At 37.1% G+C, this 23,090-nt stretch overlaps 1 non-coding gene across 1 annotated transcript; it reads right to left on the bottom strand.

Annotated features, from left to right (window-relative positions):
- Positions 1–562: 562 nt before the first annotated feature.
- On the bottom strand, positions 563–685 carry LOC137229645 (U6atac minor spliceosomal RNA). The gene has a single exon (XR_010945797.1). It is a non-coding gene; the product is annotated as a U6atac minor spliceosomal RNA (small nuclear RNA).
- Positions 686–23,090: the final 22,405 nt, after the last annotated feature.

The raw sequence follows: 23,090 nt of genomic DNA, 5'->3' as shown, positions 1-23,090 counted from the left end.
TGAGTCAGTTACAGCATCAGGGAGTAGTCCCCAGATGGCACCACGAGCCTGCTTTTTCTTGATGGTTCTCAGTACAAAGAGGGATACCCAGTAGGTCCAAGGCAATGGAGGGAGATCGAAAACCAGAGCCTGATCTTGTCAGTGGGAAGACAAAAGTACCTCTTTTCTTTTTTAAATTCTCAATCTTTAAAATCTCTGCTAATTTGAAAGTGAAACATGATAGTCTGTAGTCATTTTTACTTGTTTTCTTGACTTGTAGTGATCTTGAACATTTTTTCCACATAAATGCTAGAATTTCTTCCCCTATGCTGAATTTGTTTGTGCCCTTTGCCCATTTTTCTTTTAGATTGTTCTCTTTTGTTACTGATTGGTAAGAGCTTTTTGTATATTACTGAAATTATTTTTCTATTATAGTAAAATATATATCATAAAATTTACCATTTTAGCCCTTTCTGAGTATACACTTTAGTGACATTAAGTACCTTCACATTTTTGTGCAACCATCACCAATATTCATCTTCAGAACTTTTCCATCATCCCAAAGTAAACAACAACAACAACAACAAAAACATGGTTAGATGCCACAGAGTAGGTGGCTATGTCTTAACCATGTGTTATGCAGGCCCAAGGACCTCTTTCATCCCTGGCAAGAGGATTGCTAAGCTTTTCTCCTTTCATACAACACTAGAAAAACTTCTTGAATGATATAATCCCCTAATTGTTTTTCTGGATCCAGAGCTTCCTTGATTATTGCTACTTCACTTTAAAAGATGTATTCATATATTAAATAAACAGACGAAAAGCTTTTGTCATATGACCATCTTACTGAGCAAGTTCTTTTCTGTCGAGTCTTTGTAGTTCTTCCACTTTTTATTTAATCTACTGGTTTTTGATGTTTTTCTTGCCTGCCAATGTGGTATTTCCAGCTGTGCATGGAAATTAATTTTCTATTTGAATAGTCAATTCCAGGAAACTATCTATTAAGGTTATAGGAGGCAAAGAGAATGTTGTTTTACAAGTTTTTTTCTGGTATTCTTGGCATTATAAGGGGGGGAAAAGTTGATCTAAGAGTTCATGATTGGCAGTTTATTTTTGTTTTTAACTAATATTATTTAAGTATAAATAAAATAAACTTTGCCACTGATAACAGAAGTGCTCAACAATAGAATGTGTATGGCACTGAAAACTTATCCTCCATTTAACAAAACCATTGTAAATGGATCTTTCCTGCACTCTGAAACCTTTTTTGGATGATAGATCCCTTTGTGTATCTGACTGGTTCTATGGAATCTCAAAATCTAAGGTCCATAGAATCTTATCCAAAACCCTAGGGGCCAGGTATGTTTTGGAACTGAGAATTTATAAGATTTTAAAAAGGTAGTATGGAGCACATACTCAGTGTTACATGTTATGTAACCTTTAATGGGATCTGGGACAACTACTCATAATAAAAACAATTAATATTCCTGCAGTGAAATTCATAGATATTAATGCTAAATGAGATGAAGACAATAAACAGCCTCATGTCTTTCTAGGCCAGTTTTTGTTGCTAGATGAGCTTAGATTTATTGCCAAATGAGTTATGGAAAATCTTTGTTGTTTGGGATCATGGATAAGGAATGAACAGCATTTCACCTGTGCTTTAGGGACTGCCAGCTGCCTCGGTTAGAAGTGGCTTGGCTCCATCCTCCAGCCGTGCTGATTCTCCTTGGGCCCATTCAAATTGTGGACTTAGCATTATCAGTATTACAGACGTGTTTTTGCTTCTGGGGCTCTACCTAATACTCAGTTATTCTTCTGCTGAATTTAATCTCTTGTTTTTCAGCCATTCTGTGCCTGGGTTCTGATCCTTTATACCAGTATATTTATCATTTTGGTAAATGTCTCATTACATATATATATATTTTTTTCAGTGTCTCTATTCCTTTTCATTGGTTATTTTCAGTTTTTGAAATGCCTTTTCCACTCCTCCTCCTGTTAAATTTATCCCCTACCACATTGTTCTACTATTTAGATTCTACAGTTTAGATTTTCCCTCTGTTAAATTACTTGTATTCTCTTAGAGTTTTGTACCTTTGTTATAGCATGAAATACATTGCTCCATAATTATTTGAATAATTATCTATCTCTCACATGAAACTGTAAGGTCCTTGAGCGTAGTACCTCTCTGTATATCCATTACTTTACACATCACAGATTCAAATATTTTCAGCCCAAGATAAATAGAAGGTATGTATTTGGAGGCCGTAGGGTGAGACTGGGGACTAGGGAGAGAGGAATGTACAACAGAAATAAAACAGAGTACAAGACAGAGTAGTTTAGAGTAAGCTAAACATCTGTTTAGCTTAAATGCATATGAGGTTTAGAAAATTAAAAGATATTTATATGTTTTGTAGAATTAGGAAAACTTCAAAAAGGAGTTGAAGCTGGAGACAAATCTTAGCAGGTAGATGGGATTGGGGTAGGCAGAGAAGAATGCACAGTGCTTTCCAGAAAAGGAGAGTATGTTGAGTAGAGAAAGGGCATTGATGAGTGAAGAACATACTTTACTATTGGCCACTTACAATGTAAGTTCTGGTTTAGGAGACTGATGGAAGAAACAGGTCAGTGAGGCAGGTAGGGCTGGATTATATAGAACAATATATTATAAGGAAAAGAATTGGATCTATTTAGAGTAAGATGCCATTGTGAGTTAAGGAATAGAACAAGAATGATATGATGAAAACAACATTTTTGATAATAAGTGTATCCACAGTGTACCCAGTGATATATGAACTAAAGGATGGGACGGGGCTGTTTTACATCCTTCTGCTGGAAACCAGTAGGAGAGCATAAGGACCTGAACTGAGATAATGGTAGTGAGAGTGAGAATAAAGAGTGTGAAACTTTTGCAAAGTAAAACCGTAGTGTGATGGTTCATTTTTTGTGTCAATTTGACTGAGCCACTGGGTGCTGAGATATTTGGTCAAACGTTATTCTGGGTGTTTCTCTGAGGGTGTTTTTTGATAAGATTAAAATTTGAATCTGTAGACTGAGTAAAGCAGATTGAACCTCTATAATATGACTGGGCCTCATGCAGTTTGTTGAAGGCCTGAGTAGAACAAAAGTCTCACCTCCCCCAGATGAGAGAGAATTCTGTCTGACAGCCTTCACACTGGAACCTTAGTTCTTCCTGATTTTATAGCAGCTTGCTGGCCTTGACACACTAACTGGGACATCAGTGAACTCTGCAGATTTTGGACTCACCGGCCCCCATGTTGTGTGAGCCAATCTCTTATATAATAAATCTTTGTTTCTCTGGAGAACCTTGACTAATACACATAGGATATAGAGACTGACTAGATAATGGGAGCCACAGGTGAGTTAAAGGTGACTTAAAATTTAGGACTCAGAATTCTGGAGAATAATAATAGTAGGAATAGGAATGGGGAAATTGAAAATAAGAAGTCAGTTTTGAGGGAGAATATGTTTGGTTTTGGTTTTGTTGGCTGTGAAGTGAAATTGGGGATTTAAGTGAAGTTATTTTAAGCGGCTGCAGTAACTTAGGCAGCTTGTATGGGTTAGACTGGGTGTGGCATCTTGAAATCATCTGCAAGCAGGTGAACCAGAAGCCAGTTGACAGAACAAAGTCCACCGGGCAGTGAGAGAGAGAAGCCCAGGGTAAGGATTTGAGGCTCTCCAGGAAGGAATTACGGCTAGAGGAAAAGATGAGTCAGTGTACAGAAAACTAGTTGTTACCAGAGTTCAGTCTTGACACTGGTTTGTCTGTCTCACGCACTAGAACGCGAGTCCTATGAGGGCAACTATTTACCCACTTCTGTTTCCCCAGCTTTAAATGTTGTTCTTCAAATACTCAAGATCTCTGGACATTGCTTTTACTTTTATTTTTCACTTTAAATGAAGACTGAAACAGGAATTAGGAATCTTTGCTCTAATCTTGACTTGGCATTTAAGTAGATGTTTAGAGTCATGCTTCACCTTTTAATTCCTGGAATTTTAATTTCCTTTTATAAAAATGTGAAGGTTGGTTTAAGAATTTTTAGGATTCCTTACAGATGAGTAATACTGAGAAAATGACTATATGTCAAAAAGTTGTTCTAAGCTGCAGAAGTAGCGTTGAGTAAATTCAGAAAATAAATGAAAATTTATAGCTTATCTTCTTTGTCACCTATGTTTTTGAAGTTTTTATTAATTTCAGTCAAAATATTGTAACATATATGAAATGAATCAAAGCTTTTTTTTTTTTTTTGCAGATCTCTAGAACTTATTCATCTAGTGTACCTGAAACTTTATATTCCTTCTAATAGTTCTCTGTTGCCTATGGGACACTGGAGGACATATTGAAATTCAAGACTCTGCATTATCTTGTCTTTAACTGTCTCACATTATTTTTTTTTTAAACATCTTTATTGGAGTATAACTGCTTTACAATAGTGTGTTAGTTTCTGCTTTATAACACACTGAATCAGTTATACATATACATACGTTCCCATTTCTCTTCCCTCTTGCATCTCCTTCCCTCCCACCCTCCCTATCCCACCCCTCTAGGTGGTCACAAAGCACCGAGCTGATCTCCCTGTGCCATGCGGCTGCTTCCCACTAGCTATCTATTTTACGTTTGGCAGTGTGTATATGTACATGCCACTCTCTCACTTTGTCACAGCTTACCCTTTCCCCTCCCCGTATCCTCAAGTCCATTCTCTAGTAGGTCTGTGTCTTTATTCCCGTCTTGCCCCTAGGTTCTTAATTAACTTTTTTTTCTTAGATTGCATATGTATGTGTTAGCATACAGTATTTGTTTTTCTCTTTCTGACTTACTTCACTCTGTATGACAGACTTTAGGTCCATCCATCTCACTACAAGTAACTCAGTTTCGTTTCTTTTTATGGCTGAGTAATATTCCATTATATATATGTGCCACATCTTCTTTATCCATTCATCTGTTAATGGACACTTAGGTTGCTTCCATGTCCTGGCTATTGTAAATAGAGCTGCAATGACCATTTTGGTACATGACTCTTTTTGAATTATGGTTTTCTCAGGGTATATGCCCAGTAGTAGGATTGCTGGGTCGTATGGTAGTTCTATGTTTAGTTTTTTAAGGAACCTCCATACTGTTCTCCATATTGGCTGTACCATTTCACATTCCCGCCAGCAGTGTAAGAGCGTTCCCTTTTCTCCACACCCTCTCCAGCATTTATTGTTTGTAGATTTTTTGATGATGGCCATTCTGACCAGAGTGAGATGATATCTCATTGTAGTTTTGATTTGCATTTCTCTAATGATTAATGATGTTGAGCATTCTTTCGTGTGTTTGTTGGCAATCTGTTTATCTTCTTTGGAGAAATGTCTATTTAGGTCTTCTGCCCGTTTTTGGATTGGGTTGTTTGTTTTTGTTATTGAGTTGCATGAGCTGCTTGTAAATTTTGGAGATTAATCCTTTGTCAGTTGCTTCATTTGCAAATATTTTCTCCCATTCTGAGGGTTGTCTTCTCGTCTTGTTTATGGTTTCCTTTGCTGTCCAAAAGCTTTTAAGTTTCATTAGGTCCCATTTGTTTATTTTTGTTTTTATTTCCATTTCTCTAGGAGGTGGGTCAAAAAGGATCTTGTGGTGATTTATGTCATAGAGTGTTCTGCCTATGTTATCCTCTAAGAGTTTGATAATGTCTGGCCATACATTTAGGTCTTTAATCCATTTTGAGTTTATTTTTGTGTATGGTGTTGGGGAGTGTTCTAATTTCATTCTTTTACATGTATCTGTCCAGTTTTCCAGCACCACTTATTGAAGAGGCTGTCTTTCTCCACTGTATACTCTTTCCTCCTTTATCAAAGATAACGTGACCATATGTGCATGGGGTTATCTCTCGGCTTTCTATCATGTTCCATTGATCTATATTTCTGTTTTTGTGCCAGTACCATACTGTCTTGATTCCTGTAGCTTTGTAGTATAGTCGAAATCAGGGAGACTGATTCCTCCAGCTCCGTTTTTCTTTCTCAAGGTTGCTTTGGCTACTCGGGGTCTTTTGTGTTTCCATACAAATTGTGAAATTTTTTGCTCTAGTTCTGTGAAAAATGCCAGTGGTAGTTTGATAGGGATTGCATTGAATCTGTAGATTGCTTTGGGTAGTAGAGTCATTTTCACAATGTTGATTCTTCCAATCCAAGAACATGGTCTATCTCTCCATCTGTTTGTATCATCTTTAATTTCTTTCATCAGTGTAATACAATTTTCTGCATACAGGTCTTTTGTCTCCTTAGGTAGGTTTATTCCTAGATATTTTATTCTTTTTCTTGCAGTGGTAAATGGGAATGTTTCCTTAATTTCACTTCCAGAGTTTTCATCACTAGTGTATAGGAATGCTAGAGATTTCTGTCCATTAATTTTGTATCCTGCTACTTTACCAAATTCATTGATTGGCTCTAGTAGTTTTCTGGTAGCATCTTTGGGATTCTCTATGTATAGTATCATGTCATCTGCAAACAGTGACAGCTTTACTTCTTTTCCAATTTGGATTCCTTTTATTTCTTTTTCTTCTCTGATTGCTGTGGCTAAAACTTCCAAAACTATGTTGAATAAGAGTGGTAAGAGTGGGCAACCTTGTCTTGTTCCTGATCTTAGTGGAAATGGTTTCAGTTTTTCACTATTGGGGATGTTGTTGGCTGTTGGTTTGTCATATATGGCCTTTATTATGTTGAGAAAAGTTCCCTCTGTGCCTACTTTCTGGAGGGTTTTTATCAAAAATGGCTGTTGAATTTTGTTGAAAGCTTTTTCTGCATGTATTGAGATGATCATATGGTTTTTCTTCTTCAATTTGTTAATATGGTGTATCACGTTGATTGATTTGCGTATATTGAAGAATCCTTGCATTCCTGGGGTAATCCCCACTTGATCATGGTGTATGATCCTTATAATGTGCTGTTAGATTCTGTTTGCTAGTATTTTGTTGAGGATTTTTGCATTTATGTTCATCAGCGATATTGGCCTGTAGTTTTCTTACTTTGTGACATCTTTGTCTGGTTTTGGTATCAGGCTGATGGTGGCCTCGTAGCATGAGTGTGGGAGTGTTTCTCCCTGTGCTATGTTTTGGAAGAGTTTGAGAAGGATAGGTGTTAGCTCTTCTCTAAATGTTTGATAGAATTCGCCTGTGATCCATCTGGTCCTGGGCTTTTGTTTGTTGGAAGATTTTTAATCACACTTTCAATTTCAGTGCTTGTGATTGGACTGTTTATATTTTCTATTTCTTCCTGGTTCAGTCTCGGAAGGTTGTGCATTTCTAAGAATTTGTCCATTTCTTCCAGGTTGTCCATTTTATTGTCATAGAGTTGCTTGTAGTAATCTCTCATGATCCTTTGTATTTCTGGAATGTCAGTTGTTACTTCTCCTTTTTCATTTCTAATTCTATTGATTTCAGTCTTGTCTCTGTTTTTCTTGATGAATCTAGCTAATGGTTTATCAATTTTGTTTCTCTTCTCAAAGAACCAGCTTTTAGTTTTATTGATCTTTGCTATTGTTTCCTTCATTTCTTTTTCATTTATTTCTGATCTGATCTTTATGATTTCTTTCCTTCTGCTAACTTTGGGTTTTTTTAAAATTCTTTCTCTAATTGCTTTCGGTGTAAGGTTAGGTTGTTTATTTGAGATGTTTCTTGTTTCTTAAGGTAGGATTGTATTGCTATAAACTTCCCTCTTAGGACTGCTTTTGCTGCATCCAAAAGGTTTTGGGTCATTGTGTTTTCGTTGTCATTTGTTTCTAGGTATTTTTTGATTTCTGCTTTGATTTCTTCAGAGATCTCCTGGTTATTAAGTAGTGTATTGTTTAGCCTCCATGTGTTTGTATTTTTTACAGATTTTTCCTGTAATTGATATCTAGTCTCATAGCGTTATGGTCGGAAAAGATACTTGATATGATTTCAATTTTCTTAAATTTACCAAGGCTTAATTTGTGACCCAAGAGGTGGTCTATCCTGGAGAATGTTCCATGAGCACTTGAGAATAATGTGTATTGTTGTTTTTGGATGGAATGTCCTATAAATATCAATTAAGTTCATCTTGTTTAATGTATCATTTAAAGCTTGTGTTTACTGATTTATTTTCATTTTGGATAACCTGTCCATTAAAGTGGGGTGAAGTGGGGTGTTAAGGTGAAGTGGGGAGTTAATGTCCCCTACTTGATGGTGTTACTGTTGATGAAGTGGGGTGTTAAAGTGGGTGAAGTGAAGTGGGGTGTTAAAATCCCCTACTATGATGGTGTTACTGTCGATTTCCCCTTTTATGGCTGTTAGTATTTGCCTTATGTATTGAGGTGCTCCTATGTTGGGTGCATAAATATTTACAGTTGTTATATCTTCTTCTTGGATTGATCCCTTGATCATTATGTAGTGTCCTTCTTTGTCTCTTGTAATCGTCTTTATTTTACAGTCTATTTTGTCTGATATGAGAATTGCTCCTCCAGCTTTCTTTTAATTCCCATTTGCATGGAATATCTTTTTCCATCCCCTCAGTTTCAGTCTGTATGTGTCTCTAGGTCTGAAGTGGATCTCTTGTAGACAGGATATTTATGGGTCTTGTTTTTGTATCCATTCAGCCAGTCTATGTCGTTTGCTTGGAGCATTTAATCCATTTACATTTAAGGTAATTATCGATATGTATGTTCCTATTACCATTTTCTTAATTGTTTTCTGTTTGTTATTGTAGGTCTTTTCCTTCTCTTGTGTTTCCTGCCTGGAGAAGTTCCTTTAGCATTTGTTGTAAAGCTGGTTTGGTGGTGCTGAATTCTCTTACCTCTTTGTTGTCTGTAAAGGTTTTAATTTCTCCATCAAATCTGAATGAGATCCTTGCTGGGTAGAGTAAACTTGGTTGTAGGTTTTTCCCTTTCATCACTTTAATATGTCCTGCCACTCCCTTCTGGCTTGTAGAGTTTCTGCTGAAATATCAGCTGTTAACTTTATGGGGATTCCCTTGTGTGTTATTTGTTGTTTTTCCCTTGCTGCTTTTAATATGTTTTCTTTGTATTTAATTTATGATAGTTTGATTAGTGTGTGTCTTGGCGTGTTTCTCCTTAGATTTATCCTGTATGGGACTCTCTGTGCTTCCTGGATTTGATTAACTACTTCCTTTCCCATGTTAGGGAAATTTTCAACTATAATCTCTTCATATATTTTCTCTGTCCCTTTCTTTTTCTCTTCTTCTTCTGGGGCCCCTATAATTCGAATGTTGGTGCGTTTAATGTTGTCCCAGAGGTCTCTGAGACTGTCCTCAATTCTTTTCATTCTTTTTTCTTTATTCTGCTCTGTGATAGTTATTTCCACTCTTTTATCTTCCAGGTTACTTATCCATTCTTCTGCCTCAGTTTTTCTGCTACTGATCCCTTCTAGAGAATTTTTAATTTCATTTATTGTGGTGTTCATCACTGTTTGTTTGCTCTTTCGTTCTTCTAGGTCCTTGTTATATGTTTCTTGTATTTTCTCTATTCTATTTCCAGGATTTTGGATCATCTTTACTGTCATTATTCTGAATTCTTTTTCAGGTAGACTGCCTATTTCCTTTTCATTTGTTAGGTCTGGTGGGTTTTTACCTTGCTCCTTCATCTCCTGTGTGTTTTTCTATCTTCTCATTTTGCTTAACTTACCGTGTTTGGGGTCTCCTTTTCACAGGCTGCATGTTCATAGTTCCCATTGTTTTTGATGTCTGTCCCCAGTGGGTAAGGTTGGTTCCTTGGGTTGTGTAGGCTTCCCGGTGGAGGGGACTAGTGCCTGTGTTCTGGTGGATGAGGCTGGATCTTGTCTTTCTGGTGGGCAGGTCCACATCTGGTGGTGTGTTTTGGGGTGTCTGTGGCCTTATTATGATTTTAGGCAGCTTCTCTGATGATGGGTGGGGTTGTGTTCCTGTCTTGCTAGTTGTTTGGCGTAGGGTGTCCAGCACTGTAGCTTGCTGGTCGTTGAGTGAAGCTGGGTCTTGGCGTTGAAATGGAGATCTCTGGGAGATTTTCGCCGTTTTATATTACGTGGAGCTGGGAGGTCTCTTGTGGACCAGTGTCCTGCACTTGGCTCTCCCACCTCAGAGGCACAGCCCTGATGCCTGGCTGGAGCACCAAGATCATTTCATCCACACAGCTCAGAATAAAAGGGAGAAAAAATAGAAAGAGAGAAAGAGAGAAAGAGAGAGAGAGAGAGAGAGAGAGAGAGAGAGAGAGAGAGAGAGAGAGAGAGAGGAAGAAGGAAAAAGAAAGAAAGAAGATAAAATAAAATAAAGTAAAATCAAATATAATAAAGTTATTAAAATAAAAAATAATTATTAGGAAACAATTTTTAAAACGTAATAAAAAAAGAAAAGTGCATAGACAGAACCCTAGGAGAAATGGTAAAAGTGAAGCTATAAAGACAAAATCACACACAGAAGCATACACATACCCACAAAACGAGAAAAAGGGAAAAAAAAAAAATATATATATATATATCTTTGCTCCCAAAGTCCACCTCCTCAATTTGGGATGATTCATTGGCTATTCAGATATTCCACAGATGCAGCGTACATCAAGTTGATTGTGGAGATTTAATGCTCTTCTCCTGAGGCTGCTGGGAGAAATTTCCCTTTCTCTTCTTTGTTCGCACAGCTCCCAGGGTTCAGCTTTGGATCTGGACCCGCCTCTGCGTGTAGGTCGCCTGACGGCGTCTGCTTTTCACTCAGACAGGACGGGGTTAAAGTAGCGGCTGATTAGGGGGCTCTGGCTCACCCAGGCTGGGCGGAGGGAGGGGTACAGATGCAGGGTGAGCCTGCGGCGGCAGAGGCCAGAGTGACGTTGCAACAGCCTGAGGCGCCCCGTGTGTCTTCCGGGGAAGTTGTCCGTGGATCACGGAACCCTGGCAGTGGCGGTCTGCACAGCCTTCTGGGAGGGAAGGTGTGGATAGTGACCTGTGCTTGCACACAGCCTTTTTGGTGGCTGCAGCAGCAGCCTTAGCGTCCCATGCCCGTCTCTGGGGTCCGCGCTCATAGCTGCGGCTCGCGGCCGTCCCTGGAGCTCCTTTAAGCAGCGCTCTTAATCCCCTCTCTTCGCGCACCGGGAAACAAAGAGGCAAGAAATAGTCTCTTGCCTCTTCGGTGCTCCAGATTTTTTCCCGGACTCCCTCCCGGCTGGCTGTGGCACACTAACCCCTTCAGGCTGTGTTCACGCAGCCATCCTCAGGCCTCTCCCTGGGATCCTACCGAATCCCGAGCCTCAGCTCCCAGCCCCCGCCCACCCCGGTGGGTGAGCAGACAAGCTTCTCGGACTGGTGAGTGCTGGTCAGCGCCCATCCTCTGTGCGGGAATCTCTCTGCTTTGCCCTCTGCACCCCTGTTGCTGCGCTGTTCTCCGCGGCTCCAAAGCTGCCCCCCCCGCCACCCCCTGTCTCCACCAGTGAAGTGACTTCTTAGTGTGTGGAAACTTTTCGTCCTTCACAGCTCCTTCCCAGAGTTGCAGGTCCTGTCCCTATTCTTTTGTCTCTGTTTTTTCTTTTTTCTTTTGCCCTACCCAGGTACATGGGGGAGTTTCTTGTCTTTTTGGAAGTCTGAGGTCTTCTGCCAGTGTTCAGTAGGTGTTCTGTAGGAGCTGTTCCACATGTAGATGTATTTCTGATGTATTTGTGGAGAGGAAGGTGATCTCCGCATCTTACTCTTCCGCCATCTTGAAGCTCCTCCATAAATCAAAGCTTTTCTATAACCTTGTCTAAAAGCAACTTTGGACCAAAATAATTTCTTCTTAAATACTAAAGGTGTGATTTAAAAAAAAAATTTTTTTTTACAGGAGGCCTAACCCTACTTTATATGGTTAAAATTAATAAAGATGTTAAACAAAAACCCAGGAAAAAACTATAAGCAGCATTTTTCCTTAAATTCCAAATACTGTAAAGAAATTTTAGTTCTTATGGGAGTTCCCTGGCGGTCCAGTGGTTAAGACTTTGCCTTCCAATGCAGGGGGTGTGGGTTCCATCCCTGGTGGGGGAGCTAAGATCCCACATGCCTCTTGGCCAAAAAACCAAAACATAAAACACAAGCAATATTGTAACAAATTCAATAAAGACTTTAAAAATGGTCCATATCAAAAAAAAAATCTTTAAAAGAAATTTTCTTTCTTATGGAGTTTTTGTTCTATTACAAAGACTTTACTCTTTTTAAAAATTTTTTATTGGGGTATAGTTGCTTTACAATGTTGTGTTAGTTTCTGTTGTACAACAGAGTGAGTCAGCGATATGTATACATATATCCCCTCCCTCTTGGAGCTCCGTCCCATCCCCACCCCCATCCCACCCATCGAGGTCACCACAGAGCACCAAGCTGAGCTCCCTGCGCTATACAGCAGGTTCCCACTAGCTATCTGTTTTACAAATGGCAGTGCACATGCATCAATCCCAGTCTCCCAATTCATCCCACCTGCCCCCCTCTCCCTGTGTCCACATGTCTGTTCTCTACGTCTGCATCTCTATTCCTGCCCTGCAAGACTTTTCACTGTTAAAATTTTCTTATGGAATCAACTTATGAAATTTTAAAAAAGAGGAATCACTGGTTAAAATGATCCTATGTGTTTACTGTATTTTATTCAAAATTATATTGCACCTCCTCATATGTTTCTTGATCTATATTAACATCAGATAATCTCACAATACCCATTTTTAATTTACTTTGGAAGAATACTTTCTGTTCTGAATGGCACATTCGGATAAGGCATATCCAATATCAGTTTTAGGTATTTGATCAATGTGTGATATTTAAATTGTAGTCTATACCCTTTAACAATTTTTCTGACTGTACAATTTGAAATAGGGTGAATTTCTAAAAGTAGTTTGGAAAAAGTATGACATCTCTATTTAAAAAATGTACAACGTGAATGTTGATATATTTCACACAGAAACTATTGAATAGTTAGGGAATAAATGGCATAAACTTTAATCTGAAGGCATTAAAAATCAACATTTTCTTTATTAAATGAAACTTCTCGAGTCTCCAGTTTGTGTGTTGTGTGTTAGATATTGTTTATCATTCTAATTGTCTGCCTTCTCACTTTCTGTTTTGTGAAGACACTGTCTGTGACCAGTCTTGCTCAGTGACCATCTACAATGTGCAACTTCCATCTGGAAATAATCTGTCTTAAACTAACAAAGTGCTGATGTTGTTTTTTATATGTCTCTTCTATTTGCTTTAAGTCTCCTTAATTAAGGACAATTAACAGTTAAGAATTCTCTCAGAAAATAGACAGTGTCATAACAGTAATCAGATATGTCCTTTTCTGATACAATTCCTCTATCTACAAAGTAAAATCTAGATATGTTATTTATTTTCAATAGTAATACTTTAAAATTATTTATTTTTACTTCACACAGATCCCAAATTTCTGGATTTCTTGTGAAGGCAAGTAATTTATCTTTGAATTGATTTTGCTTTTGTGTCTCTTTATATCCCAGTCATTTAGTTATTCATGTTGGTCAGGTGGCATCTTAGATCAGTTTGTATTGTGTATTACACACGAGGACCTACTTTTACTGTTTGCTCTGCGATCAGATTTGTAGGAGATTAAAAAAAATAAAATCTACTTATTCAGTAACTTAAAAAAGCATTAGTAAAACTTTTGTGCCATCTTTGCTCCATTTATTAGTCACACTAATGACTGCTTTGCTTCTCAGTAATTTTCCATTTGTAACATTTTATACCTGGATACACAAATGTAATGCAATTGAACTTGAAAACAATTCTCTGTCTGGTGGAAATAATGTACTTATCTCATTGAAACAACTGACTTGTTTAAAAATACACAGAAGTTCTAGTTCTGCTCAGATTGTGGTTACCTGTAATTTGTAAGGAATTTCCAGGAAGAATTAAAATCCTCTGGTGTAATGGGATCAGTGGTTGAATCCATTGGTTGTGAGTGATAAATTTCCATACAGAATCCCTTTCTCATACACACCTCTATTTGGAACCATTTTGGGTTTGAGAGCTTTTTTCAATAATCCAGCTTTTTTGGCTGGATCTCTGGAAAACTGCACTTCAAAGGCTGTATCTTGCAGTGAAAACTTCATGTTGACTTGTGGTTCTATGTCAGTGGAACATTTTAGCACTTTTTGGCCTGGTTCAAATGTTTCTTGGCATTTCCTGAGGGGTTTGGCCCATCCCATCTATAGGATCACATTGGATTTGGTATAAACTATAAAAACTGTAATTCATCTGCAAGCTAATTTGGGATTTTATTGAGTTTTGGTAATGGACTAACACCATTGGGCAGTTGAGGATTCAGTATTTTTTAAGAATATTTCTAAGGACATATTTACTTTAAAAATAATACAAAAAGAGACAACTTTTCCTTTGGCCTGGCACTTATTCTTCTTGTATCTGATCTTTTCAGAGGTCAATGTCCTATTTTAATTCCTTATTATAATTTTTTCTCCTCAACAGTTTTTAAAGCTACTGCAGATATACAGCTTTTTCTTCTTTCTTAAAGGGAGATTGCTCTGGTTGTTGGCTGACTTGTGATGTGGGACTTATACAGGTTTTCATTTTTTCCTTTAAAGGTGCTGCCAAAGCTAGTTAATTTTAGTTATAACATCATAGAATGTTGGTGCCTTAGGCGCCCTACAGATAGTTTGGTCCAACCCTCATTTTAATCATGGGGGACCATGCCCAGTTTCTTAATTGTCACAGGAAGCTATGGCACTGTTAGGCTGGAACTCTTGACTACCTTGCAGCAGAGCCAGTCTACAGAAGCCCCCAGGGACTGCTTAAAAATGTGCCCCCATTCCCTGTCTCAGATTTTGTATCTTTAGGTAGTTTTCCTTAATGATTTTTAAATTTAGTTCCCCATACTTCATATTAATTTGGAAAACCAGCCAAAATTTTTGTTTTGTATTTGGTTGGGATTCCAGAGTATTATGTACTCTTCCTTTCTTCTTGTGTTCTGAGCCACAAAGAAACGAATATAGGAAAGAGAACGGGTTCAGAATAACTGCTTAATTACAAATAATGCTGGGTTTTAGAACATATCATGGACCCAAGGCTGAACCTGGCTTCCTGTGCCTCCCCCAAGCGCCTATTGAACTTAGCCACTGGGTCATAGATGGACAAGTGTGGAACTATGTGCCTTTTTTTTTTTTTCTCTTGCTTTACCACCAATGTCTTGACACCACTGTCATTTACACTTTTTCCCCTGAAAGATGAGTTATTTTCCCATTATTCTCCTGAATAGTGTCAAAAAAGCAAGGGTAGTGAAGTCATCTTAGGCAATTGATTATTTACAATTGAGGAAAATAAATGAGAATTAAGCAGCTGGTAATGAGACCCTGTACACATACTCAGAATACTTCACAGTAGTGAGAAATGAATAACTTCTCTACTCTCTCATCACCAGGCCCTTTCTCTTCTTCTGATATTTTTAAGAAGAGAAAGCTGGGGAAGACATTTGCCTCTCTATTTGCCATATTTGTTGAAGCTCTAGACCCCTGCCAGCACCCACCGTTATAATTTAACAGAAGATTCAAATAATTTTGTTTTGTTTGTTTTGCTTTTGTGTTCCTTTGGGACCAAACTAAGTAAAAATTCAGGTCATAGAACTCTCCTGGAATTTTTAGTTGGTTTTTTCATTTTATGTAGGTAGGTTTCTACTAGGTTTCACTACTTTATTTTTTTCAGGATAGTTTTTAATGAGTATCTTGTTTCTTTACCTTCTACACTAGGTCTTTAAGATAGTTACCTATGACACCCCAGAGAACATCTAACAGTTTCCTTCCTAAAAGGGGATTTTTTTCCTTAGGATTTCTTGCCCTGTGAAGCACGTTGCACCTTTGTGCAGATACTTGTTCTTGATTCAGAGGTAAATTGAACGTCATTTAAAATTTGAATATTCTGGATACTCATGCCTTCTCTCCCAACTGTTATTCTTATGCTTACTAAGCAGTTACTTCCTTTTAGTAGGTTCAAGCCCATTTAGATAAAAAGATACTGAATTGCAGAAGTGTAAATCTAAGGTTTTATGTTGTAAGATGTTAAAATTTAAGATGTTTCAATACCATTCTTGGAATCAAAATCATGTTTAAGATTAATTGTTTCTGAAGAAGTGGTGTTGTTGATGTCTCTTGAATCATCACATTGTTTTTTTTAATGGGCATGTCAAGTTATCTGTTACAGTGGAAACTGGGAGATAACGCACAGGAAATAGCACAGAGAAAGTCATGGTACACAAGAGAAGGTGCCTAGGCAGTAGAGTATGGTAGAGACCATGGGCTCCGGAGCTGTGTACCTGGGTGGAAACTCAGTTCCAACACCAACTTTTGTAATCTCTCTCTTTCAGTTTGCTCATCTGCACAGTGGGCATACTGACTAATGGTATCTGCCTCAAAAGTTCTTCTAAGGAATTAAATGAATTAATACATGTAAAGCATTTTAGAACAGTGTCTAAAATATCATACGTGCTCTATAAATGTTAGCTGTTAAACAGTCTTCCTGTTCCTAATTGGGTTAATGGATCAAGGTTCATCTGTATTTTCAAGTGTTTTTCTTAGTACACTATTATTTAGGAAAACTAGACTTTTCTGAGGTGTTCCTGGCTTGTATTTTTAAAAGTGAAATGTGCATCAAAAGATTATGAGCCTTAATTTTATATAATTTAACATTAATAATTAACCTGGGCTTTTTGGTTGTGTGAAATTATTTGATGATGTCAGGCAATATAGTTCCCACTGTCAAACTATATATGTGTATTGTCTTCATTGTTGGCATTGATTTTGGCACTAAAATTGTCAATATTCACAGTTGCTCACATTAGAAGGTAAATATTGAGAAAGCAGTTCTCCAATTATTGACAGATCTCAACAGGCATAAAATAGTTGGGTATTTTAGAGGAATGTAGGATAATCTGATACTTGGGGCCATAATACCCTAAGCAGAACATTTCATAATGTAATGTATATGTGTTTGGGGGAGGGTATTAAGTGGGTATGCCAATTTCAGGAATATTGAAGGAGAAGTTTTGGGGGAACCTGGAAGTTTTACTTTAGTTTGTATGATAATTAACTTGACTATATAAATACTAGGGAAATAATTAGAATCACAGATTATGTTGAATGCCTTAAAGAAATATGTTTGACAACTTTTAATTTTTCTTTCCTCCCACACACCACTTCCTAGTTTGTTTCTGGCACACCAGATGTGTCTCAACACAGTGACTGATCCGGGTAGAGTTGTATGAACACCCGTGATTGTGGCAAAATAAATTTTCTCATTTTGGTTACATTAATGAAACGATATGTAGAAGGAGCACTATTTTGCAGATATTGTTATACAGATATAAGGGGTAGCCTGCCCTTTCTTCAAACCTCTGCATCAGTGTTCTTTTTTTTGAAGCTGATATTGAAGTTTGTTTCCACATGGTGAATGTACACAAAAGCTGATTGTAATCTTGTTTTTCATAGTTAGACACCAAAGGGCTACTTTGAGGCACAGGAATGAAGAGGGACGATTGGTGGGGAAAATTGGAAAAATAATTAGTCACAGGGAAAGGTTTCTAAATAATATTCTATTTTCAAGCTGATTTGAATAGGCCAATTAACTTGCTGTTTTTTAGCTTAAAATTAGCTTTAATTCTTGATTTCCATGGAGAAAATACTTTCTGTAGGCATTTTAATTTTGTCTTTCATTTATTTACTGTACTAATTTTCTTATCATTCTTAGCCTTTTCTCAATTTAAATGCCAGAGTAAGTATTACACCCCAGAAATTGTAATTTCTTTCAAAGGAACTAATTTTGTTTTTACCTTTGGCCTCATTTATGATTCTTCTGTATATCCCTAATTTTGAAAATCTAATAATTTTTTCTCTCAATTTTTTTTTTTTTTTTTTTTTGCGGTACACGGGCCTCTCACTGTTGTGGCCTCTCCCGTTGCGGAGCACAGGCTCCGGGCGCGCAGGCTCAGCGGCCGTGGCTCACGGACCCAGCCGCTCCACAGCATGTGGGATCTTCCCAGACCGGGGCACGAACCCGTGTCCCCTGCATCGGCAGGCAGACTCTCAACCACTGAGCCACCAGGGAAGCCCTCTCTCAATTTTTAATTATAGAATACACAATATTACAACTAGAAAGAAACTGTGCCTTAACATACTAACTTGTACAATTTGTCTGTTTCCTTTCAGCTTCAGATCATATTCAGTTTCAATTTATATTGCCCTTTACATGTATTATACTCTTTAATGAGTGATTTTTAAAGAGCAGTTGTTTGATCATCTAATTTACTTAATCATTCCTCTGATGTTAAAGTATTTAACATTGTATTTAGACTTACAATGTTTGCTACTATAAATTATATCACCACAAAAATCTATTTGAAAATGCCTTTCCTCCCTCCCTCCCTCCCTTCCTTCCTTCCTTTTTGGAGTTATTTACTCATTTTAAACTTTCTGGTCTGATATTATTAGGTTAAAGCTTTTGAATTTTTTATGGATCAAAGAATGTGATTTTTAAAACATGGCTTTTGAAGTGCTTTGTTAAATTGCTTTCTAATATAAATTGCCAACAATAATGTATGGGTTTATCAGTTTTACTTTCCCAAGAACCTGAATGGTGTTGGATATTGTTTCTTAGAATTTTTGTATTTATTAGTTAAATGAAAAATAACACTTCATTGTTGTTTTAATTTGCATTGCTTTGATAAATAAAATGTTTGAATGTTCTTTTTTTTAATGTGTGCTTAATAATTTGATTTCCCCTTGTATGTGTCCATGTTATCGACTTGTTTTCCTTCTGGATTTTATGTTTTTCTGTCACATTGTTAACCGCATCCCTGCTCCCGCCCCATAACATAGAAGACCTTTTATCCCTTGTACTCGTTAAACATATTTCTGCAATATGCTGTTTTCCTTTTACCGTGACTACTACTTTATTAGTATTAAAGATTAAACCACTACACAAAATTTACATCTTTTTGTTTCTTTTATTCACTCAAAGTTTAGAGAGCTATCATTCTTTCAGAAATACTCAATTTTATTTCATGCTAATATTTTATCAACTAAATTATATATAATATATATATACATATACATACATATATATAGAGAGAGAATGAGAACAGATTAGTATTATATTGTATGGTGTAAATTTTGAGTCATTTTCTCCTCATATTACCAACCATTTATCTCAATATTATTTATTAAATAGCTTTCTTCCCCTACCCCCATTGTTTTTTTTGTGTGTGTGTGTGTGTGTGTGTGTTTTGCGGTACACGGGCCTCTCACTGTTGTGGCCTCTCCTGTTGCGGAGCACAGGCTCCAGACGCTCAGGCTGAGTGGCCATGGCTCACGGGCCTAGCCGCTTCGTGGCCTGTGGGATCCTCCCTGACCGGGGCACAAACCCGTGTCCCCTGCATTGGCAGGCGGACTCTCAACCACTGCGCCACCAGGGAAGCCCCCCATTGTTTTGAATTTCCTTTTCTGTCATATTATTGCATTCTTACGCATAGATATCTTCCTGGACTTTCTATTCATATTCATTGAACTATTTCAGATTAGGTATCAAAACCACATTATTTAAATTATTATTGTTTTGCAATGTGTTTTAAAATCTAATAGATTCAGCTCTTCTCAAAAATCATTGAGCTTCTCCTGTGTTTCAGAAAAAGTGTGGACATAGAAATTAAAATTACCCAGTTTCCCCACTCCTGATAATCAAATTCCTTCCAGGAAACAGACATGTAAAAAGGTATTTGTACTATAATGTGATCAAAACCATGAAAGAGAGGTGAATACAGAACTGTGGTAGCACAGAGAATAGTATATTTTCATATGTTTATATTTTCTAGTTCTAGAGACAGTTTTATTTTAATTATAATTGCTACTTTTTTATGTCTACAAAATAACTTTTGGTTTTTTACATTTTGTAATCTTCTCACTCAGGATTAATGTCTGTGTTACTTATTTCCCAATTAAGATAGTTTTCTTTAATGTGAAATTCTTCTTAGAAAAATTTTAAGTTAAACATGTACATGTTATGAATATTGTTTGTGACAGTCTCTAGGTAATTCTGTATTTGATTTATTTCTTTAAAAAAAGCCTTTATTTTGGATTTAACACTCTCACTGAAAATTGGAGCACATGCTTCATCTTTCTTTTTTTTACTGGGAAGTACTCACACATTCACTGATAATACTACTGGGACTTGAAAGGGTTTAGCATATACGTAAGACACAAGCATAGAAGTGTCATTAATGTTTACTAATAATTAATTTTTGAGACCAACAGTAGGCCAATGAGAAATTCTTATGCCAAGAAAACCATATTCTTATGAAAACCTGATTGAAATTGTGGGAAACAATCTGTATTCTATTGCCATGGAAACTTCAGATTTCTCATCTTTGGCATGTGAATTATAGTTTGTATCATTGCAGCTGTTAATTGGTGACAAGGAGGGGATGAAAGGTGTTAAGGAGTTTTGGAAAATAAACACACATCAAATGGTAATCATTTCTGGAATTCTGTTTATATCAGTTGTTTAAATCCTACTTTTCAGATGCAGAGTAAAGTTTATTTCATTATTTCAGTTTGCTAATCTGTGCTTTATTTAAAAATATTTTTGTATTTGCAAATTAGGTTAGGAGTAAGCAGGACCTCAGTGACATAAATAAACAAATCCCAGTCGAAGCCTGTCTTAGGACTTTCTCTGTGTGTAATTCTTTTTATATACAAGGACACTTCTCTTGGCCAGAATCCCATTATAAAAAAGAAAAGAAAGGTGGGCATGTGGGGGGCTGACTATTCCCAGAGAGACTCTTCGAATTTCAGCCTTTCAATTCCTTGATTATTCTTGTGGCTATGGGAGCTGAAAGAATAATGAGAAGTTCATTTCCTATATGAATCGTATATACAATATGGATATATACAGGGCCATTGACTTGACTAAATCGATGGCCCTTAAACAGTTCTCTTTTGGGGGAGCACAGTTTGCGGGGGGAGCATGGTGAAATTGTTTTAGTGGTTCAGTATTCTGTGACTTCAGAGTAAGTTCATGTGCAGGGAGCAGAGTGGCAGGCATTTGGTAATAAATTTAAGTTCAGGTGTTTATTTTATTTAATACATGCACTGCCTCATTCAAAAAAAATCACTTAAGACATCTTATAAGAACATACTCAACTTAATAATGAGCAAAAGTATAGAGAAGAAAAGACTCATTATCAGGAAAACATAAATAAATAGGAAGTCCTAATTACAAAATAGAAAATAAGTATTTTTAAAATTTATTACACATCATGTCTCTTACCACACACACACACACATATATTTATTTATTACAATTATTTGTTTTATGTATATTAAATCTCTATATTTGTGTTATTTAAAAAAACAAAAAAACAAATTGCATTCATGAGCCTTGGGAGAAACTCTACTATGTGAATCTCTAATTTCTAAAAGATATTCTTATACAGACCTTTATAAAGTGTGTACCAAGTGATGTACTTAGTAGTAAAGTTAAATGATTCCCTTTAAAAGAACTGGTTTACCTGTGGGTTATTTCAGATCAATCTATTAGGTACCTAATTTAAGAGTGGAAGCATAAGAAATGTTTGGGAGAGAAGAGCAGACATGATAAACGTGATGTAGAAAAGTTACTGAATCTTCTTGAGAGATAACTTCAAATGTTTCTTATCAGTTACCCAGATAACAACCTTTCACTTTTTCTGTCTCAATATCTAGCTCCCTCTTCTACCGAAACATTAGCTGCAGCAAACAAAACAAAAATAACTCCCCTAATCTGAAACCATTTTTAACTTGCAGATTGGGCTTAGTCACTTGTATCCAAAGTGTTCTGATGTCCATTATAAATTGCAACAAAGTCATCATTGGTAGCATAGCATATAGGAAGAAAATTTAACCAAAAAAAAAGTTGATCTAGCTGTCAATGAGAAGGGAAAGAAAGCTGAATAATAAATTAAACTAGCATGAGGAAGTGAAAAACAATGAGAGACTGGAAGATGCCATATAAATTATGTGGCATGTAAATTCTGAGTAAGAGTCTTGAAATGACATTTATTGAGTCAGAGAAGGACCCCTGCCTTACTCAGATGTGCGTTTTCTGCATTTTAAAAAATAAATTTATTTATTTGTTTATTTTTGGCTGTGTTGGGTCTTTGTTGCTGCACGCGGGTTCTCTCTGGTTGCAGTGAGCCGGGCCCACTCCTCGCCGCTGTGCGCGGGCCTCTCACTGCAATAGCCTCTCCCACTGCGGAGCACGGGCTCTAGGCACGCCGGCCTCAGTAGTTGTGTTTGGCGGGCTCCAGAGCACAGGCTCAGCAGCTGTGGCGCAGGGGCTCAGCTGCTCCACTGCATGCAGAATCCTCCTGGACCAGGGCTCAAACCTGCGTCCCCTGCACTGACAGGCAGACTCTTAGCCCTTGTGCCACCAGGGAACCCTGCATTTGGTTTTTATTACATACCACTTAATTGCCTATTGGTTAAGTTCTAATCCACTGAATAAAGAAAAGTAACTGTCAACATACCTTATTTAGCAGCCTTCCCTTTCCTTAAATCTTATTTTCTTTATTATGTCATTATTGCTAAGCTCTTTTAGTTCTTTTGGTCTGTTACCACCCCAATACTATTGTAGGCATGGATGTTTTAATGGAAAGGGCTAGTAATTTTTCTGGTTTTGTGACCTTTTACATTCTGATTGAACAAAACTTTATTGATCAGCTATTTATGTAACAGCACAATGCTAGGAGCTTTTTCATATCTTATAACACATTACTTCCCATAATACCTCCACAAGGTAAGTACTTTATGGGTGACATTTAATATGGGAGACTGCTAATTTTGGGGAGAGATTAGCTCAAGGTCACATTACTAATAAGGGCTAAATTTTGGGTCAAACCTAAGTCTTTGACCTTGAAATTCCATAGCCATGTCTCTTGCTAAGCACTTAACGACTTTTACTTAAGGTACATTTTGCTGTCTGTTTATTAATTATGTTTGTGTTAAATGTAATCGCTTAAGTAAGCTGAATCTGAGGCTGCTATTTTTCTCTGGGTCAGATTGTGGAACTGAAACATTGAGATGCAGATCTGATTGTTGTTGACTGTACAACAATCAGAAG

Source organism: Pseudorca crassidens, chromosome 8 (assembly GCF_039906515.1).
Source record: "Pseudorca crassidens isolate mPseCra1 chromosome 8, mPseCra1.hap1, whole genome shotgun sequence".
Lineage (NCBI taxonomy): Eukaryota > Metazoa > Chordata > Mammalia > Artiodactyla > Delphinidae > Pseudorca > Pseudorca crassidens.
Note: the sequence above shows the minus strand (reverse complement) of the source record. Positions and strands in the feature narration are given on the sequence as shown.